Here is a 19,331-nt window from a genome sequence, read left to right as displayed (position 1 = left end):
AGCACCTGAACTCCCAGCAGGCCTGTGGTGAGATGCAAGGCAGCGATGGAGAATCCTGGAAGCTTGTGGGCCAGCTAGCCTATGAATATCAAGAGAAGGACAGACACCCAAGGGGAGCATGTGCTCCCCCCCTCCACGGCGATGGTTAGTGACAATTGTTCATTTAAAGCAATGTGAGGTTACCTAGGAAGGAGTCTCAATGAAGACTGTTTAGATCAGGTTGACATGTGGGAAAGTCTATGAGAAATTGTCTTAACTGGGTTTACTGAGGTGGGAAGGCCCACACAAAAAGTGGGCAGCACATTTCAGGGCTAGCACCTGGACTCCCTGAGAGGGACAGAGGCTGCTGAGAACTAAGGTGAGTGTGCCTTCTGCTGTGGCACCCCCACTGCGACACCCCACTGCGGCACCCCACTGCAATACCCCTGCTGTGACACCCCACTGCGGCACCCCACTGCAATACCCCTGCTGTGACACCCCACTGTGACACCCCCGCTATGACACCCCGCTATGACACCCCACTGTGACACCCCACTGTGGCACCACACTGTGACACCCCCACTGTGGCATCCCACTGTGCACCCCCGCTGTGACACCCCACTTTGACACCACGCTGTGACACCCCACTGTGACACCCCGCTATGGCACCCCGCTATGACACCCCACTGTGACACCCCACTGTGACATCCCACTGTGACATCCCCACCGTGACACCCCACTGTGACCCCCCACTGCGACACCCCACTGTGGCCCCCACTGCGACACCCCACTGTGGCACCCCACTGCGACACCCCACTGTGGCACCCCACTGCGACACCCCACTGTGACACCCCACTGCGACACCCCGCCGCGGCACCCCACTGCGACACCCCCGCTGTGACACCCCACTGTGACACCCTACTGTGACACCCCCGCTGTGACACCCCACTGCGACACCCCCGCTGTGACACCCCACTGCGACACCCCCGCTGTGACACCCCACTGTGACACCCTACTGTGACACCCCCGCTGTGACACCCCACTGTGACACACTCACTGTGATGCCTCACTATGGTGGACTGCAACCTGGAACTGTGAGCTAAATAAACACTTCCTGTCCTAATTGTTCTGTCAGGGAATTGGATCAGAGCAATAGAAGACACGCAGGAGCATGCACACACACATATGCATGACACACATGCATCTCACACATAAACACATACATATGACACACACACCTATGATACACATATACATACATATGACACACACATACCTATGACACACATCACGCAAACACATTTTCAACTAACAGAGCACACAGCTGACTTGGAAACAAGCTCCCATTGCCTGCTGTGAATTCTCTAAACAGCTCTAGCCCAGCCCTTCATCTGCACAATCAGAGCAGTGGATGACAGTTGGCGATGTTAGTTGATACTCAGAGGAGAACAAGAGCATAAAATAAATTTCTAGGTTTAAACTAATTCCAACTCTGCCTGAAACCGAATAATCACCATATTGAGTGCTATCTGTTATTGTTATGATACATGCGAGGTACTTACAGTGACTGACAATTGAAGTGAGCTATTATTCCCCACCCCATTACCAGGACAAGTGGGCACCCTGGGGAACCTTGATTTCCGGCAGGGATTCTGTGCCCAGCTCTTTGCATGAGGAACTGAGTGCAGACCCTGCCAGTCTTTCCACTCTCGCTGGTGCAGTGCCCGGAAGGGTGCGGATGGAGGACGCAAGCCTTTCTAGACACAGACACACAGACAAGGAGGCATTTCACTGAGAGCTGCAGCCTTGAATTTCCCAGCTCGACCGTGTTCCAGCTCAGCTCTAAGCTTCACACAGAGGAACTGGCTTTATCGCATACTGGCTGAGCCAAGGTGGATTTTCTCGTGTCCATTCACACAGTAAAGCTCACTTGCACACTGGGAGATTGGAGGCTGGAATCCCTGAGGGAGGCTGCCCTTGCCGTCCTTCCACCTGCCCCCTGCATTTCCTCTTCCATTACGAGCCCTCCCCAGTCATTTTCTCTTCTTTTCATGCCTTTGGGCACTGAAAATCACCTTGGCAGATGAGAGAGGCCAGTCAGAAATTGACTCAGAAGTATTTACTAAACAGAATTTCTCAAAGGAGGGGAAACGGCAGAAACTGAAGCTGACAGAGCAAGAAGTCAATTCTAAGGTTTGGGGAAAGAAGGAAACATAGCAGAAACAGAGTAGCAGCCGGGAGTCAGGAGGGGGAAACGGTGTGTCAGTTACTCAGCCTATTTAAGGCTGGCAGCTCCAGGGGCATAGGTGTTGTCTCCTAATTTTTCCTGGAGAACAGGCAGCTCAGAGACTAGGCAGCTCCCATGAGCCTGGAACTAAAGCTCAGCAGGCTCTGGAGTTTTTCAGGCTTCTTACCGAGCACCTGGAATTGACTTTTATGAAGCTTAACAACTGAGGATAGCTCAGTCTGTTGAAAAGGGTCCTGCGGTAGCTTGGGGACTCTGCTGACCTCCACTGACCCCTTTATCATCTTGTCAGGTCTCTGAATGTTCTAGGCACGAGCTAGTAAAGCTGACTTTACTGTCCCAGCCGGTTCCAGGTTCTAACACGCTAATCCAACCAGCATCTCCTACAGCCCCCACAACGATTGGTTCAGGGATGCAGAGAAAGACCTGGCTTGAGCCAAGGAGGTGGCAGGTATGAGCTATGGAGTATGAGTAGCATTTCTTCCTTTCAGTGAAGCTTCCCCCAAAAGACTGCCACTGTCCCCTGATCCCAATTATCAGGGCTCCTTGCCTTCTCAGGAAAACGAACAACTGAATTTCTAAATGTGTACACTTAAGTCCAAAACACACTCGCTTCCAGGTTCTCTTGCAATGATACTATGTGACTAGGTCCCTGCCAATGAGATGTAGGGAAACATGTCCCGTGATTCTCCCAAAGAAGCACCCTAAAAGTGAAAAAGCAAGCCTTTTTTTCCTCCTGCCCCTTCCTCCAGCCAAGAGTGCCATTTGGACCATGATCCCTCAGTACACCAAGCAGCAGCTCCCTGGAGGAGAGAGAACCCGCCCAGAACCCACCCAAAGAAAGCTCACCATTCTGGAGGGTATTCAAGGCCTGGCCCTTTGACTTCCCTGACTTCCCTTCAGGGCTTTCCAGAGTGGTTTCTCCTCTTCCCGAGACCACCTGGGAATGCTTTACTCAGATTAAAATCTGGACTTTAATTCAGCTTGATTGGTTTGTTATATCCATGGAGTTATCCACTACCACTGTACCAACCCAGTTCATCTCTTCCTTTATAAGGAAGAAATAGACTTCTTTCTTCTGATAGCAGTTATCACAAGGAGTTTCCCATCACATGGGAAAATATTTAACAGATGGACCCAGATTTCTGCTAACAACCATCTTGTGCAGCTAAGGGAAGCCAGATTTGGGAAAAGCTCACACCTTAGAAGCAGAGTTGAAACAAAGAGAGAAACCAGGTCTGAGCCAGGCATAATGCTGTCTGTGGTCTCAGCTGTCTGAGAGGCTGAAGCAGGAAGCTAGCGTGAGCCCAGGAGTTCAGAACCAGCCTGGGCAACACAGAAAAGACCCTGGAGAAAAGGGAGGAAGAATGAAGGGGAAGGAAAGGAGGGTGAGTGCCGGGGGGAGCAAAATGGTGAGGTAAGGGGTGGAAGAAGGAAGAGAGGGGAGCAGAAGAGGAAGGGAAGGAAGAGAGGGGAGGGGAAGAAAGAGGGGAGGACCATAAGGGGAATAGGAAGGGTGAAATTAGCAGGTGCGACCGAATCATGAAACACACAACGAAACCCACTTTAAAGGTGTTTTTTTTAAAAAAAATTATTTATTTATTTATTTATTTATTTATTTATTTATTTATTTATTATGTATACAATACAATATACAATGCTGGGAGGTGCACTTCTGGAGACCATTGGTGGCGACCTCCCCAAGAAGAGTGACAGTTGGGTGGCCCAGAGGCAAGGCTGTGCCCCCTGGCCTCCCTCATTATACTGTGTCTTAGCACATCGTATCTGTCAGAAGATTAGCATCTCTGGGACCTATGGGGCCGGGCATGGTGTCCAGAGCACAGGGCTTGGATGGCAGGCCCAGCTCTTGTCAGCTAAGAACTGATACAGTCTTAACAGATGTTTGCTCCCCTGTGGGTGGCTCAGATTTAAGGCTGAATGGTACGTTCTACTTTGGTTCCTGGATCCCATTGACAACAGTGGACTGGGTGTGTTCAACTGCAGGTGTCTGACCCGGCTTGTGCTGGGCTGTGGAGTCCTGTTTTCCATCTACACACTAAAATCGCCCTGCTGGCATCACCGGAGGTTCGGCGTGTCATGTTCATTCACCCATACGTGGCCAGCATGAATGAAGCCTGACTTTACAGGCAGTCATGGGGACCGGCTGCCTAGGACTCCATGCTGCTCAGATATGCTTGAGCCAGGCACGTGGACCAGAGATGATTGCTGCCACAGTTCACCTCACCTAGGGAAGTCATGGCTACTCCACTCAGTCATAGAGGTGGCACCAGTGACCGTGGACTCCGCCAGGCATTGATAGTCTCAGAACACCAATAGCATCCTGTCTTCCCAGTGGAGGCGGAGTCTCAACACACTGGCCGGAAGATTTTGGCGTATTAGGAAACTCTTCCTGAGTAAGACGGCTTCCCGATAGGGCAAGCCTCCGGACTGTCTGCCACCGTCACCCTCGTGATCTCCCTGACTGCTTCACTCATAGCCAATAAGAAAAGGACTAGAGATTTTCTGCACCAGGAAGTAGGCTTTTCCCCATGAGAATAAAAGCAACTTACAAGGAAGCAATTTTCTTAAATTCTCAATTATAAGACATTTATAGCCTCTACTGCATATAACAGAACACTGCTGTACGTTCGGGAAAAGAGGACAAGCCAAAGACTGGGAGACTATACTGGCAGGAGACATACCCGACGAAGGACTGTTATCCAAACTACACAAGGCCCTCTTAAAACCTGATAGGAATATGAGCAACGTAATTTCAAAATGGGCAAAATATCTGAACAGATGCCGCATCAAGGAAGATACAGCTATGGAGGAAACAGTCGGCATTTGGGAACAGAAACAAGAGTAACGGGGAGATGCCATCACAGAGCCATTAGCGTGGCTAACATCTAAAAACACCGGCAGCACCCAACGCTGCCAAGACGAGGAAACAGGGCCTTTCCTATTGCTGTTGGTGGAACTGTGAAATGGTCCTGCCACGTTGGAAGACAGTTTGGCAGACTCACAAAACTAAATATATTCTTACCATATGATCCGGTAATCTTGCTCCTTGGGTATTTACCCAAAAGATGGAAAAGTTTCGTCCACACGAAAACCTGCGCATAGATGTTTATAGCAGCTTTATTCATACTTGCTGAAACTAGGGAGCGGCCAAGATGTCCTTCAGCAGGAGAACAGAAGAAAAGAAGAGAAAATGGTGGTACATCCAAGCAAATGGAGTATTATTCAGCCCTGAAGAGAAACGAGCTGCCCAGCCATCGCACAGCATGGAAACATCTTATGTGTATGTTACCGAAGAAAAAGAGCAGATCTGATAAGAACACGTATTGTACGACTTCAATTTTATACTCTTCTGGAAAAGGGAAATTCCTGGGGTCATTAGGACAAAGCTGTGTCTTTACAGGGGTTAGCAGAGAGAGGAGATAAATAAGTTAGGCATCGATTTCCTTAGGGCAGTGGCAGCCCTTGCAATAATAGACATACGTGGGCGACGGTGAAGTCGGCGTCAGACACGCCTTTCTGATCCATGTGCCTCTTAGGTGGGGAATGTTGATAGCAGGGGAGGTTACACGTGTTGGAGGAACAAAGGGTGTGTGAAAGCTGTGCACCATGCTCAGTTTGCCGTGAACCTAAGACTGCTCCCAAAAAATCTGTGAAAATAGCAGATGTGAGTTCATGCGACCCAGAGCGACACAGTGAGACCTTGTCTCAATAATAATAATAATAATAATAATAATAATAATAATAATAATAATGCTGGGGTGGAGGGTGGTGGTGCCCTGTGAGTTTGAGGCCAGCCTGCTCTGCAAAGAGAGTTCCAGGACATCTGGGATTATTGCACAGGAAAATCCTGTCTTAAAAAAATATTCAAAATGGGGTGGGGGGGTGGGAGGGTTGTTGGAAGGGGAGAGGGTTAGAGAGAAGGGAGTAGGGGAGGAATGGGGAAAGCTCGGTTGACCGGGATGGGGGGGAGGGAGGAAAGATGAATATGGGATCAGGCAAGAATATATTTCAACTAAGGGAGTCATTTTAGGGTTTACAGGAGATTTGATTATATTTGGGATCCCAGGTCCAAGGAGAGATCCCCAGATTGTTCTCTGGACAGAGGAGAGGGTGCCTGAACCGGCCTTGGCCCATAACCATACTGATGAATATTTTGCTTATCACCATAGATCCTTCATCTGGCAACGGATGGCGATACAGACGGAGACCCACATTGGAGCACCGGACTGAGCCCCCCAAGGTCCAAATGAGGAGCAAAAGGACGAAGAAAATGAAAAAGGAAATAAGGACTGCGAGGGATGCTATCACCCACAGATACAAGGGGACGGATCTAATGAGAGTTTACCAAGGCCAGTTGGACTGCGACTGAACGAGGACGTGATCCAACCAGATTTTCTGAATGTGGCTGGATTCTCTGAATGTGGCTGGCCTGGAGTCTTTCTGAAAAGCCGTTGACAATGACACTGGGACTTGTTTCCTCTGCATATACTGGATTTTGGGGATCCAGTCTGTTTGGATACTCACCTTCCTGGACCTGGAGGGAGGGGGGAGGAACTTGAACTTCCCACAGGGCAGGAAACCCTGACTGCCCTTAGGGACGAAGAGGGAGGAGGAGAGGGAGTGGGGGGAGTGGGAGGGTGTTGGGAAGAGGGGCGTAAATGGAAACTTTTATAATTTAATAAAATTACTTTCAAAAAAATATTCAAAATCAACCAAACACACACACACGCACACATACACAGATATTCAAAAAACTCAACCCAACTAACATCTTTCATTAACAACCTGTACACAAGATGGTGAATTAAACTGAAAATGGGGCCGTTTGTAAGCCTCCACACATTTGGTGTGTCTTAAGAAGAGACTGTGAGACACAACCTGGCGGTTACTCTGCCCAGTGAGAAATGCCAGGGTCTGTTTCCAGCCACAGTCAAGGCAGTTTTACCAAGTCATGGCAAAGGTTTAACAGAAGCCTGTTCTGAGTTACCCTGTCCCCAGGGGCAGGCACACAGTCTCTGAACCAAGGCAGTACCCGGTCGTGCCCAGACCACAGCAGCTCACAAGACCCTGGAAACGAAGCACAGAGGACAGATTGTCGAGTGCCCAAGTGCAGCCAACTGCCATTGCCAGCGCCGCTCTCCGTGCATGCGACACACAAGCTGTTCACCTGAGGCGAGGCAGGAAGGCTGCCATAGAAAGCTGTGTCAGGCATGTGGTGGGGAGCGCTAAGCAAATGCTCCCCCTCCGAGACCCGGAGGGTGTGTGTTTGTTTGTTTGTTTCTGCTTTTTGAATTGCCCGTCCGAGCAACTTTCATCTGTCTCGTGTGCAAACAGCTCCGGGGGTATCTGTCCTGGTTGGCAGCCTAGGGATGCACCTACAGGTGATGTGAGAAGGGGGCTTGCACAGCCTGCAGGCAGCCAGCACTGGGTTTGGGAGGCACCCAGCCCCTATCAGAAGCTCTGCGGAGCCCTGGGCTTTCCTTGTTGTCTGCTTTCAGGATCTTGAAAGTTATTTCCTTTACCTTGTCACAGGGGCTGGAAGTTCTCTAGCCATGCAGGTTGCTTCCTTCCCCCTAATTCCACCCTGGGTCAGTTTGTTGAGGAGTTTCTTAATTGTTAGCAAAGCCGACATCCACATAACTCACACCATTACCACTACCCACCCACCCAACCCCACCATTACCCACCCACCCATCCACCCACTCACTCACCCCACCCCACCCCATCCTTCCCCGTGGAGACAAGCACCAAGGAAGAGTCTTCTCAGTTCTGGCTCTTGTAGGCTGTGTGACCTTCAGCACACTTCTGGACACCTGTGTGTCTCGACACAGCCACTGAGATGTAAATGATTGATGTAGCACTCCAGTGTGTCGGCCCTGTGTCCTGCTTTGATAAACAGTGCCACTAATCAGACCATCCGACACTTAGCTGTTCAGTGACCGTGGAGCAGGCTTGGAAGGGAGAAAGACACTTCTAGATACCCTGACGTGTGTGAGACTGGAGACATAGGTTACAGACATTTCTAGGTACCCTGACCTGACGTGTGTGAGACAGGAGACATAGGTTACAGACATTTCTAGGTACCCTGACGTGTGTGAGACAGGAGACATAGGTTACAGACATTTCTAGGTACCCTGACCTGACGTGTGTGAGACAGGAGACATAGGTTACAGACATTTCTAGGTACCCTGACGTGTGTGAGACAGGAGACATAGGTTACAGACATTTCTAGGTACCCTGACCTGACGTGTGTGAGACAGGAGACATAGGTTACAGACATTTCTAGGTACCCTGACGTGTGTGAGACTGGAGACATAGGTTACAGACATTTCTAGGTACCCTGATATGTGTGAGACAGGAGACATAGGTTACAGACATTTCTAGGTACCCTGAGGTGTGTGAGACAGGAGACAGGTTTACAGACATAGCAAGCATAGATGCCCCAGGCATCACCTGGCCCTGTTAATCCAAAAGATGGGAGGAAAAAAAAAAAAACACTGACCCAAATCATTGGAACCAAATTAATTAAAGCAATCTTTTTTATTCGTGTACAGCGACTGCCTCCCCCTCTGGCAGGGTCCAAAAGGTCAGTGTTGGATGTGAGAAAGTCAAGGTTTTTGTAGCTCAGGGGTCGGGGGTTTCCAAATGGGGGATCTGGAGAGCAAAATAGGCAGGGTTACAGGAACAGAATATAAGCATAGCAAGTTAGTCCCTCCTGAAACAAAGACATGGCCTCAAGGTGGGCATAACAAGGAGGTGGTCACAGAAGCTTTTCAAACAAAGGTTGTAAGCTGGTTATAGCAACTCTTTGAAACACAGACATGACTACCATTACTAGAAAAGAGAGTACAGAGTCATTTGTAGTTAAGGTTACAGGTGGGGCATAGCAGATCCTTGAGAAACAGAGAAGTAACCAGAAACAGGGACAAACCTAGCTTGTCTCTTCTGTAAGTATCCTGGGGCAGCTATGTTTGCTATGTGTGTAACCCTATGTCTCCAGTCTCACACATATCAGGGTATCTAGAAATGTCTGTAACCTATGTCTCCAGTCTCACACATATCAGGGTATCTAGAAATGTCTGTAACCTATGTATCCAGTCTCACACATATCAGGGTACCTAGAAATGTCTGTAACCTATGTCTCCAGTCTCACACATATCAGGGTATCTAGAAATGTCTGTAACCTATGTATCCAGTCTCACACATATCAGGGTATCTAGAAATGTCTGTAACCTATGTATCCAGTCTCACACATATCAGGGTACCTAGAAATGTCTGTAACCTATGTCTCCAGTCTCACACATATCAGGGTATCTAGAAATGTCTGTAACCTATGTCTCCAGTCTCACACATATCAGGGTATCTAGAAATGTCTGTAACCTATGTCTCCAGTCTCACACATATCAGGGTATCTAGAAATGTCTGTAACCTATGTATCCAGTCTCACACATATCAGGGTATCTAGAAATGTCTGTAACCTATGTCTCCAGTCTCACACATATCAGGGTACCTAGAAATGTCTGAAACCTATGTCTCCTGTCTCACACACGTCAGGTCAGGGTACCTAGAAATGTCTGTAACCTATGTCTCCAGTCTCACACATATCAGGGTACCTAGAAATATCTGTAACCTATGTCTCCAGTCTCACACACGTCAGGTCAGGGTACCTAGAAATGTCTGTAACCTATGTCTCTAGTCTCACACATATCAGGGTACCTAGAAATGTCTGTAACCTATGTCTCCTGTCTCACACACGTCAGGTCAGGGTACCTAGAAATGTCTGTAAACCTGTCTCCTGTCTCACACACCTCAGGGTACCTAGAAATGTCTGTAACCTATGTCTCCAGTCACACACACGTCAGGTCAGGGTACCTAGAAATGTCTGTAACCTATGTCTCCAGTCTCACATACGTCAGGTCAGGGTACCTAGAAATGTCTGTAACCTATGTCTCTAGTCTCACACATATCAGGGTACCTAGAAATGTCTGTAACCTATGTCTCCTGTCTCACACACGTCAGGTCAGGGTACCTAGAAATGTCTGTAAACCTGTCTCCTGTCTCACACACCTCAGGGTACCTAGAAATGTCTGTAACCTATGTCTCCAGTCACACACACGTCAGGTCAGGGTACCTAGAAATGTCTGTAACCTATGTCTCTAGTCTCACACATATCAGGGTACCTAGAAATGTCTGTAACCTATGTCTCCAGTCTCACACACGTCAGGGTATCTAGAAATGTCTGTAACCTATGTCTCCAGTCTCACACACGTCAGGGTACCTAGAAATGTCTGTAACCTATGTCTCCTGTCTCACACACGTCAGGGTACCTAGAAATGTCTGTAACCTATGTCTCCTGTCTCACACACGTCAGGGTACCTAGAAATGTCTGTAACCTATGTCTCCAGTCTCACACACGTCAGGGTATCTAGAAATGTCTTTCTTCCTTCCAAGCCTGCTCCACGGTCACTGAACAGCTAAGTATCAGATGGTCTGATTTACTTTAAAGTCTAAGATGGAGGCAGGCTGGTTCTTCACCGCTACGGCTTCATTTGCTTTTTGAGTGTGTCTTTTGAACTCACAGGCCCCCTTTCCTCCTTCCCTTCCTTCCTCCTTCCCTCGCTCCTTTCTTCTCTCCTGTTGGTTGTTTCTCTTTTGTTTATTTTGTTTTATTGGAGGCAGGTGTCTTACATAGCCCAAGCTGGCTACCAGCTGAGGGCAGCTGAGATCACCTTAGACTTCTGATCCTCCTGCCTCCACATCCGGAGTGCTGGGGTTACAGGTGTGTGCACAGCCAACTCAGGGTCCCCCTTCCTTTAGTGCCAGCTTGCCACTGAGTTCCGTCTTGACCTCCGATCTCCAGCAGGCAGGACTCTGGCTCTGTCCCCAGAATGTTCATGTGCTATTGTTCATCTCGGCGATCTTAGTTTTCGGGAATTGCATAAAAAAAAAAAAAAAAAACAGGAAAGCTTTAATTTAATTTTATTTTTTTAGTTTTACACCTGACAGCGCACCTGAGGAGGGTGCCAATACCCAACACCTTTCACTGTGAAAGCCCTGCCTTCCATAGCGGGTCTCACTTGGGGTCGCCCTGGGAAACAAGAGTCTGGAATCTGAGCCTCAAAGCCAGGCTTCGTGGAGACAACGCTCACCCAGGAGATGCTTGGAGGTTGCTTAGGAGACAAGGCGGCTCTAACAACCGAGTTAGAACAGTAAATAAAATTGCCATCTGTTGAGTTCTTAATATGGGCCAGGCACCATGCCAAGCGTTTTACAAGTGTTAGCTATCTCCTCTTTAAACCTGCTTAAATTGTGGAATAAAATACTCCTGGATTAAAGTGTTCAAAACAAATGCACGGTGTAACGTGCATAATCACAGGGCCGATGTGTGTAATTACCCCAGGGTCAAGACAGAGCATCCAAAGCACTGGAGAATGGCCTGAGGGAGGGTCCCTGTGGGTCCCACCCTCTCCTCTCTAAGAGGCCCTGCTGTAATTTCAAGTCATTCTCTTTTCCTTTGTTTTTTCAAGACAAGGTTTCTCTGCACAGCCTTGGCTGTTCCCAGAACTCACTCTGTAGGCCCAGCTGTTCTCGAACTCATAGAGATCCACCTGCCTCTGCCTCCCGGGTGCTGGGATTAAAGGCGTGCGCCACTGATGCACCAGCATCAAGCCCTTCTTGCCTTTGGACTTTTCTCAGATATGTGCTGAGAAATAAAAGCTCCATCGTCTGTAGCTTAGTTCCTCGTCCAGACGCTGCGTCTGCTTTGGGGAGGGTGGTGTCGCTCTTGCACATTGCAGGCAACACTCTACAACGGAACTACATGGTTTCATTCCCATTGTACTCCGTGGGACGTGTGCCAGGCCACTGCACTGTGCGGCGCTCCCTGGGGCATCTACCGGGCCGCTGCATATTTATTCGCTCTATACTTATCACTCTATACTTAGTGAGGATGTGCCTTGCTTCCAGCTTGAGGCTACCACCAGCAGTGAAGACATCAGTAGACTGTTCATTCTGTCATATGCGAGAAGTTCCTCTTAGCCACTCAGTCCAAACCACGTGGAATGTGCATTTTCCTGTTATTAGAGGACACCGAGATGCTTGCCCAGGGTCTCACAGATCTTCATTCCATCAGCAAAGCTGACGAACATGGGTCCTCTTTAGTTATAGCTTCATTTTCCGGCTACTGACTTAATCTTAGATATACTTATGCTATTAAGTTACTAATAGGAGTTATATTTCATGCATTTGTAGGCGGAGACTGCTCATTCACTTCCTGAAATAATCACACAGAACTATATTAATTAAAACACTGCTTGGCCTGTTAGCTCAGGATTCTTATTAACTAACTCTTACATCTTAACCCATTAACCCATTCCTATTATTTTATATTTTACCACAAGACTCATGGTTTACCGGTAAGGTTCCAGGGTGTCTTTCTCCTTCGGCAGCTGCACGGCAGCATCTTTCTCACTCGACTTTCTTTCTCCCAGCCCTACCTCTATTGAGTTTTCCTGCCTACCCCTGTTCTGTCCTGCCACAGGCCAAAGCAGCATCTTTATTAACCAATGATAATAAAGCATATTCCCAGCACACAGAGGGGAACCCCACATCAGACATTCGTTCCTATTTTTGCCTCTTTGACCCCATGCTCTGCAGACGGCTAAGGTGAATATCTCTGTATTTTCCTTCCCTGAGGAGCTGTGGTAATGTTCTTCCATCAGAGGGCCAGATTTTCTGCCTGTTCCTTTTGCAGTTTGGCCTCTTACTTTGTGCTTGGTAAGAGGTTCTTCTGGACACCCATTCTCTAGTGGCTCTGTGTCACAGGCAGTTTCTTCTGGTTCCATGCAACCCCTTAATTCTCACAGTGGTTCCAAGAAGTAGTTATTAATTACTCTGTGAGAACAACTTTAGTGAGGATAGTTACCTCTAACCAGACTCAGAGATAGGAATGCACCCCCGGTCACCTCTAACCAGCCTCAGAGATAGGAATGCACCCCCGGTCACCTCTAACCAGCCTCAGAGATAGGAATGCACCCCCCCCCCCCCCCCCGTCACCTCTAATCACCCTCAGAGATAGGAATGCACCCCCGGTCTGCTCAGGCAGAGCTGAGTGCTTTCCCCTCTGCTACACACTCAGAAGTGAGGCCATTCGTCCACCCCAGTGCTCCCAGCCCCCCAGCCCCACAGGAGCACCACAAGGAGCCCCTCTCTTCCTCTTCTTCCTTCTTGTATCTTTGACTTTTCTCTCACCTTCATTTTCCTGTCTACCTCTGGACTAGCATCTTATGACCCCCAGCTTCAAATCTCACCCTCTTGAATTCTCCTCCCAACTTCACCAAGGAGATTTGTGAGGCTCTGTCCCTTCACAAGCAGGCTCCCAGGTCACACCATGACTCAGACATTCTGCTGTGTGATCAGCTGCAGCTGGGGTGGCAACCCCTTGACCAGAGTCCTTTGGGTGTGTCTCGAGGCTCCAGGGCTGAGCAGATCCCCTCCCAGAGCTCTGCCTTTGCCCAGAACCTTCCCGAGTCCTCTGGCCTCTCCTCAGTGTTCCGGTGAGAGCTCCTCTCTGACCAGCTCGTCACCATCACCTCAACTTCCTGCTAAGCCCATCCCAGTATTTGGGGGAGCCTAGATAACTCTGCAGTCTCCCCACTTCTCCCAAGGACAAGCCATATGCTGGTCCAGCCATCTCCATCTCTCTCCTGAACTCCCAAGACCACTGTGTGAGCTGACACGGAGCCAGAGGATCAGTTAGAAAGGCCATCTTGCTAGGTCAGATTCTGAGTCATCTTCCACTCTCTTCTCCCTTTTTCAGGAATGACTTTTGGAAGGCACTCGGTGCGGTAGCCCTCCTCTCTCATCTTGCCTTTCTCTCCGCCAGTCCTGCTGCAGTGTGGGCTCTTTCCCATGGGGTCTTTGCATCACCTGGAGTGCCCTGGCCGCCCTCACCAGAGCTCAGCCGTTCTGGTTTCCATACTCACAATCCCTGTTTGCCCAGAACATTTGTACACAGCTCGGAATATATAGGTCTATAAAATCTGTATACAAACCAAAGATTGTGGATAATAAATCATAAATTTATTTTAAACTAATTCTTTGGTATACATGTAATTTTACTATTTATTAATGGCAAAACAAATTTGCATATCCATTCAACACTGTGCTTGCTTATTCTTACATAAATGAATACTTGATACTGTGGGACCCACAGCATCTCTAACGCCTTTCAGGATTGGTCAATATTTTGATTTTGTAACTGTCAATATTGAGAAGGCTGCTTCTCATAAATACATAGCACAGAATGTTAGGAGTGTGACTGAGGCCATTTGAGAATTGTTAGAGACTCTGTCCCAATACCACACCCAAAGTCACTGAATAATGGTTTCGATGAAACCTAAATCTGCAGCTCAAACAGCAATTCTTAAAATCAAACTTTCTCACATAAAACAGTTAAAGGCACGGTCCTTCTTACCCATTCCACCCTGAGGCGTCTCTCAGAGCAGGAAACTTGGTGCGAACATTGAAACACTATCCTTTAGAGCGGCTGTAGCTCAAATCGGAGACGACCTGTTCTCAGCAGGAAGCAGTGGAACCGTGTGATGTCACACACAGGGTGAAGTGTGGGTGTCACACTCAGAACAAGGATGCATGATGGCACATGATGCAGCGCCCGTGGGAGCCTCCAGAAGTACCTCATTGTGTGGTAGCAACACGTTTACTGTGGTCAAAGTCTTTGAGGCGTTCAGATTTAGTCACATGACCCACATCGCCTAAGGAGAGTCTGGACTAGTTCACAGGAGGCTGCTTAACGCTGGCTAAAAATGATTCATTTAGCCTGGTAGTGATTGTGCACACCTTTAATCCCAGCACTTAGGAGGCAGAAGCAGGTGAATCTCATTGAGTTCAAGGTCAGCCAGGTCTACAGAGTGAGTTCCAGGACAGCCAGGATTTTGAGAAGTCCTGCCTCAAAAAGCAAAACAAAACAAAAAAAGATTAATTTAAGCAACAAGCTATCTACCTCATCAGGCAGGCACAGACAGCCATCACTGATCCAGTGTAGCTGAGGCTACAGGACACCTGTGCTCACCTCAGGACCTCGCTCAGCCACCATTCATCTTTATTAAGCTACTCAGCCCCCTTTGACCTTCATTTCACTTCTGGGAATTTGTCCTTTAGAAAGACACCCATAGGCTACATGAAGACACACAGTGATTTTCTTTGGGTGTTGTCCAAAATACAGATAAATGGAAGTAATATCCCAATCTACCAAGGGGACTGTGGCTACCCCACCGTGTATTCATAGTGTGAAATATTGCTCAGACAATGAAAAGAAAAACATGTTTGGGTAAGGAGGATATTTGGGTCACATTAAGTTAAATAATAAACTCAGAAGATTATGACTTTATAATCCAGCTACACTTTTAAAAGTTGAAGAAACAGCGGAGCTGTTGACGGTGGCTTCTCTGGAGAGGTAGTTGTGGAACAGTTACCTATACTATGCCATGTACTTTTGCTTTCTTTCTTTCTTTTTCTTGTTTCAAGATAGGGTTTCTCTGTGTAGCAGTCCTAGCTGTCCTGGAACTAGTGCTGTAAGCAGGCTGGCCTTGAACTTAGAGATCTATTTGCCTCTGCCTTCCCAGTGATGGGATTAAAGCCATGAGCCACCACCGCCCAGCTGCTATATGTCTCTATAATATTTTTTCTGTTTTATTACTAAAAATAATTTCATTATTTATAACTTTTAATATAGTAAAAACTAACCATGACATGGTGCACCCGCTGCGGCCCCTCGAGGAAGTTCTGTGAGGCCAGTCCCCAGAGCCTTCTTGATGTGGGGGACTGGATAGGTGCTCACTGAACATACATTAATTGAATGGAAAAGTGGATAAACTCTGTTTCTATGACCCTGTCAGCTGCTACCTAGTCACCGCTCTGGAAGTAGTGCGTTGGCCACTCCCCTTGAGGCGCACCCCTTTCTTGAGAGCAATGGCAGGCTCATGTCACCAGTGTTGGCAGTTTTGGCAAATCACACTTCTTGCTGAGGTTGCGCTCGAGAGCTTTGTACAATTACCACACTCAGTGTGGGTTCCTTTTCTGACTTGGGAAATACTTTTGTCCTAAGTTTAAAGCCCAAGTCATGACTCTAGCTAAATTCCAAATAGTGCTCCCAGTTTTCCCACTCCCACATCCTGATCAACAGCCTGATGCGCTTACCTACAGGTGAGCTCCAGGGCAGGACACAGACAGACAGACAGTCAGACGTCAGCAGCCTTCCTGGATAGAGGCCCTCCCACTTACCCAAAGGAGTGGGCCCACTCCGCCACGGGGCCTTTGCACCGTCTGCTCCTTCCTCTGAGAAGACTCTTTCCACCTGGCAAGACTGTCGTGATTCTTAGGGTTTGGATCTCAGGCCGGCCAGCCTATCTGAAAGGCTGCCCCCTTCTCCTCCCCCCCCCCCCTCCACCTTCTAAACCTCCACCTTGCTCTCCCGCAGTCTGGAAAGCCTGATTATAACAAAGGGCATGTGTTAATACTTCCTGGGGTGGTTTGAATGAGAACAGCCGCCATAGGCTCATAGACTTGAATGCTCAGTCACCAGGAGTAGAACTTTTGAAAGGATTAGGCAATGGGTAGTCAGTTATATGGGCTTTGAGGTGTCAAAAGTTCACAGCAGGCCCAGGCATGCTCTCTTCTTCTCTTCTCTTCTCTTCTCTTCTCTTCTCTTCTCTTCTCTTCTCTTCTCTTCTCTTCTCTTCTCTTCTCTTCTTTTCCCTTCCCTTCTCCTCCTCCTTCTTCTTCCTCTCTCTCTCTCTCTCTCCCTCTCTCTCTCTCTCTCTTCCTCTCTCCCCTTCTCTCTTCTCTCTCTCTCTTTCTCTCTCTCTCTCTCTCTCTCTCTCTCTCTCTCTCTCTCTCTCTCCTAACCCATGGATCAGGATGTTGCTCCCAGCTACTGCTCTGCTTCCTATCATGATGCTAATGGACTCAACTTCTGAAACTGTAAGGCAGCCTCAGTTAAATGCTCTCCTCTATAAGCATGTCCTTGCCCAGCATGTTGCTTCACAGCCATGAATGACTAGGATGCTTGCGGTCTCACCTGCTCCCCACTCCACCCCAGTGTTCTCAGGGATTCTGCCTTCCCTGTGCACAGCTCCTGGGCTTGGACTAGTACAGCCACTCCATAAACATCTCCCAAGGGAACAGATGTGGCTCTCTTCAACGAGTTGTCTCAGACTCAGGCTTCCACTTCACTTGCAAGGCTGGGCCCGGGGCTACAGTCACAAATGGCCATGAAGCTGAAGGCATAAAGCAACACAGACTTATTCTCGAATAGTTCTGGAAACTCAGAAGTACAACATTATTATTATTTAGGTTTTTTTTTTCTTTTTTGAGGTAGGGTTTCTCTGTAGCTTTGGACCCTGTTCCAGAACTCACTCTGTAGACCAGGCTGGTCTCAAACTCACAGAGATCCTCCTGTCTCTGCTTCCCCAGTGCTGGGATTAACTGGGCAAAACCAAGATCACACTCCCACCATATTTGTAGGAGAGAACTTGGCCTTCACCTCTGCAGTTTCTGTTGGTTGTCAATGCTCCTGTGCTTCTGGCTCCTCCCAGCCCCAGCAACTTCTATGTTTTCTGTGTGCGGTTTTCCCATCACCCCTGTCCTGTGTATGTGCCATTATAAAACCCCCCCTCTGTCTCTCTCTTCCAGTGGATACACAGGATAACATTTAGTGCCTAAGAAGCCAACCCAGAGAACGTTAACTCAATCATCCCTGTAAAGACTTTGTTGTGTAATATAACATTCAACCTTCATAGGGCTAATTGCTTGCACCTGATGTCTCTAGGCCACCACCAGGGATGTCACTAGAAGCTCTGGAAATCCCTTCGCAGGATGAAGACATGTGTCTTGAACTTCTATCTGCCCCTCTCTGTGTGCCCAGCCTCACAGAAGAGTTTGGCTAATGCTTTATGACTGAGTGTGTAGAGCAGGTGCTTCTGTCTGCCTTTCTTCCAGCTTCAACCTCAAAAAGAAAAGTTCAGGGCTCTGGCTCCCTCTATATAACTGACTACCCATTGCCTTACCCTTCAGAAACCACAGGATGTTCCAGAGGACAAGCTGCAGGCACCTCCCAGGGTCTCTGATGAGTGGCAGGAGCAAGAAAGCATACAGGGGCATCCCCCTGCTGCAAAGCATACAGTCCACTCTTGCTGTCTTGGAGTCTAAGCAGCATAGGCTACAGCCTGGTCACTCCCTTCTCTTCCACGATTCCAAATAGGAAGATGGGGAGAGACAGATGGAAATTAGCCTTTTTCTCCCAAACAGCACCATTCAGGAGAGAGGGCCAGGGCACAAGAGAGAGAGGGCCAGTGCACAGGAGAGAGAGAGGGTCAGTGCACAGGAGAGAGATGGTCAGTGCACAGGAGAGAGAGAGAGAGAGAGAGAGAGAGAGAGAGAGAGAGAGGCAAGTGTACAGGAGAGAGAGAGAGAGAGGGCAAGTGTACAGGAGAGAGAGAGAGAGCCAGTGTACAGGAGAGACAGCCAGTGCACAGGAGAGAGAGAGTCAGTGCACAGGAGAGAGAGAGAGAGAGAGAGAGAGAGAGAGAGAGAGAGAGAGAGAGAGAGAGAGTCAGTGCACAGGAGAGAGAGAGTCAGTGCACAGGAGAGAGAGAGAGAGAGAGAGAGAGAGAGAGAGAGAGAGAGAGTCAGTGCACAGGAGAGAGAGAGTCAGTGCACAGGAGAGAGAGGGTCAGTGCGTCAGTGCACAGGAGATAGAAAGAGAGAGAGAGATAGATAGAGATGGATCAGTGTACAGGAGAGAGAGAGAGAGAGAGAGAGAGAGAGAGAGAGCCAGTGCACAGGAAAGAGTCAGTGCACAGGAGAGAGTCAGTGCACAGGAGAGAGAGAGAGTCAGTGCACAGGAGAGAGAGAGTCAGTGCACAGGAAATCTTCTGCCCTCTGGCTGTCTCCACAGTGGTTTCTGAACTTGTCTCCCTGCCGGAACAGGCAAGTCTTCTCAGCCACCTGCATAGTCCCTGCAATCCCTCATCCAGCAGCATGGAGAGGATCTTGGTCTCTGTTCCTA

Source organism: Myodes glareolus, chromosome 11 (genome assembly GCF_982192425.1).
Source record: "Myodes glareolus chromosome 11, mMyoGla1.1, whole genome shotgun sequence".
Taxonomy (NCBI): Eukaryota; Metazoa; Chordata; class Mammalia; order Rodentia; family Cricetidae; genus Myodes; species Myodes glareolus.
Note: the sequence above shows the minus strand (reverse complement) of the source record.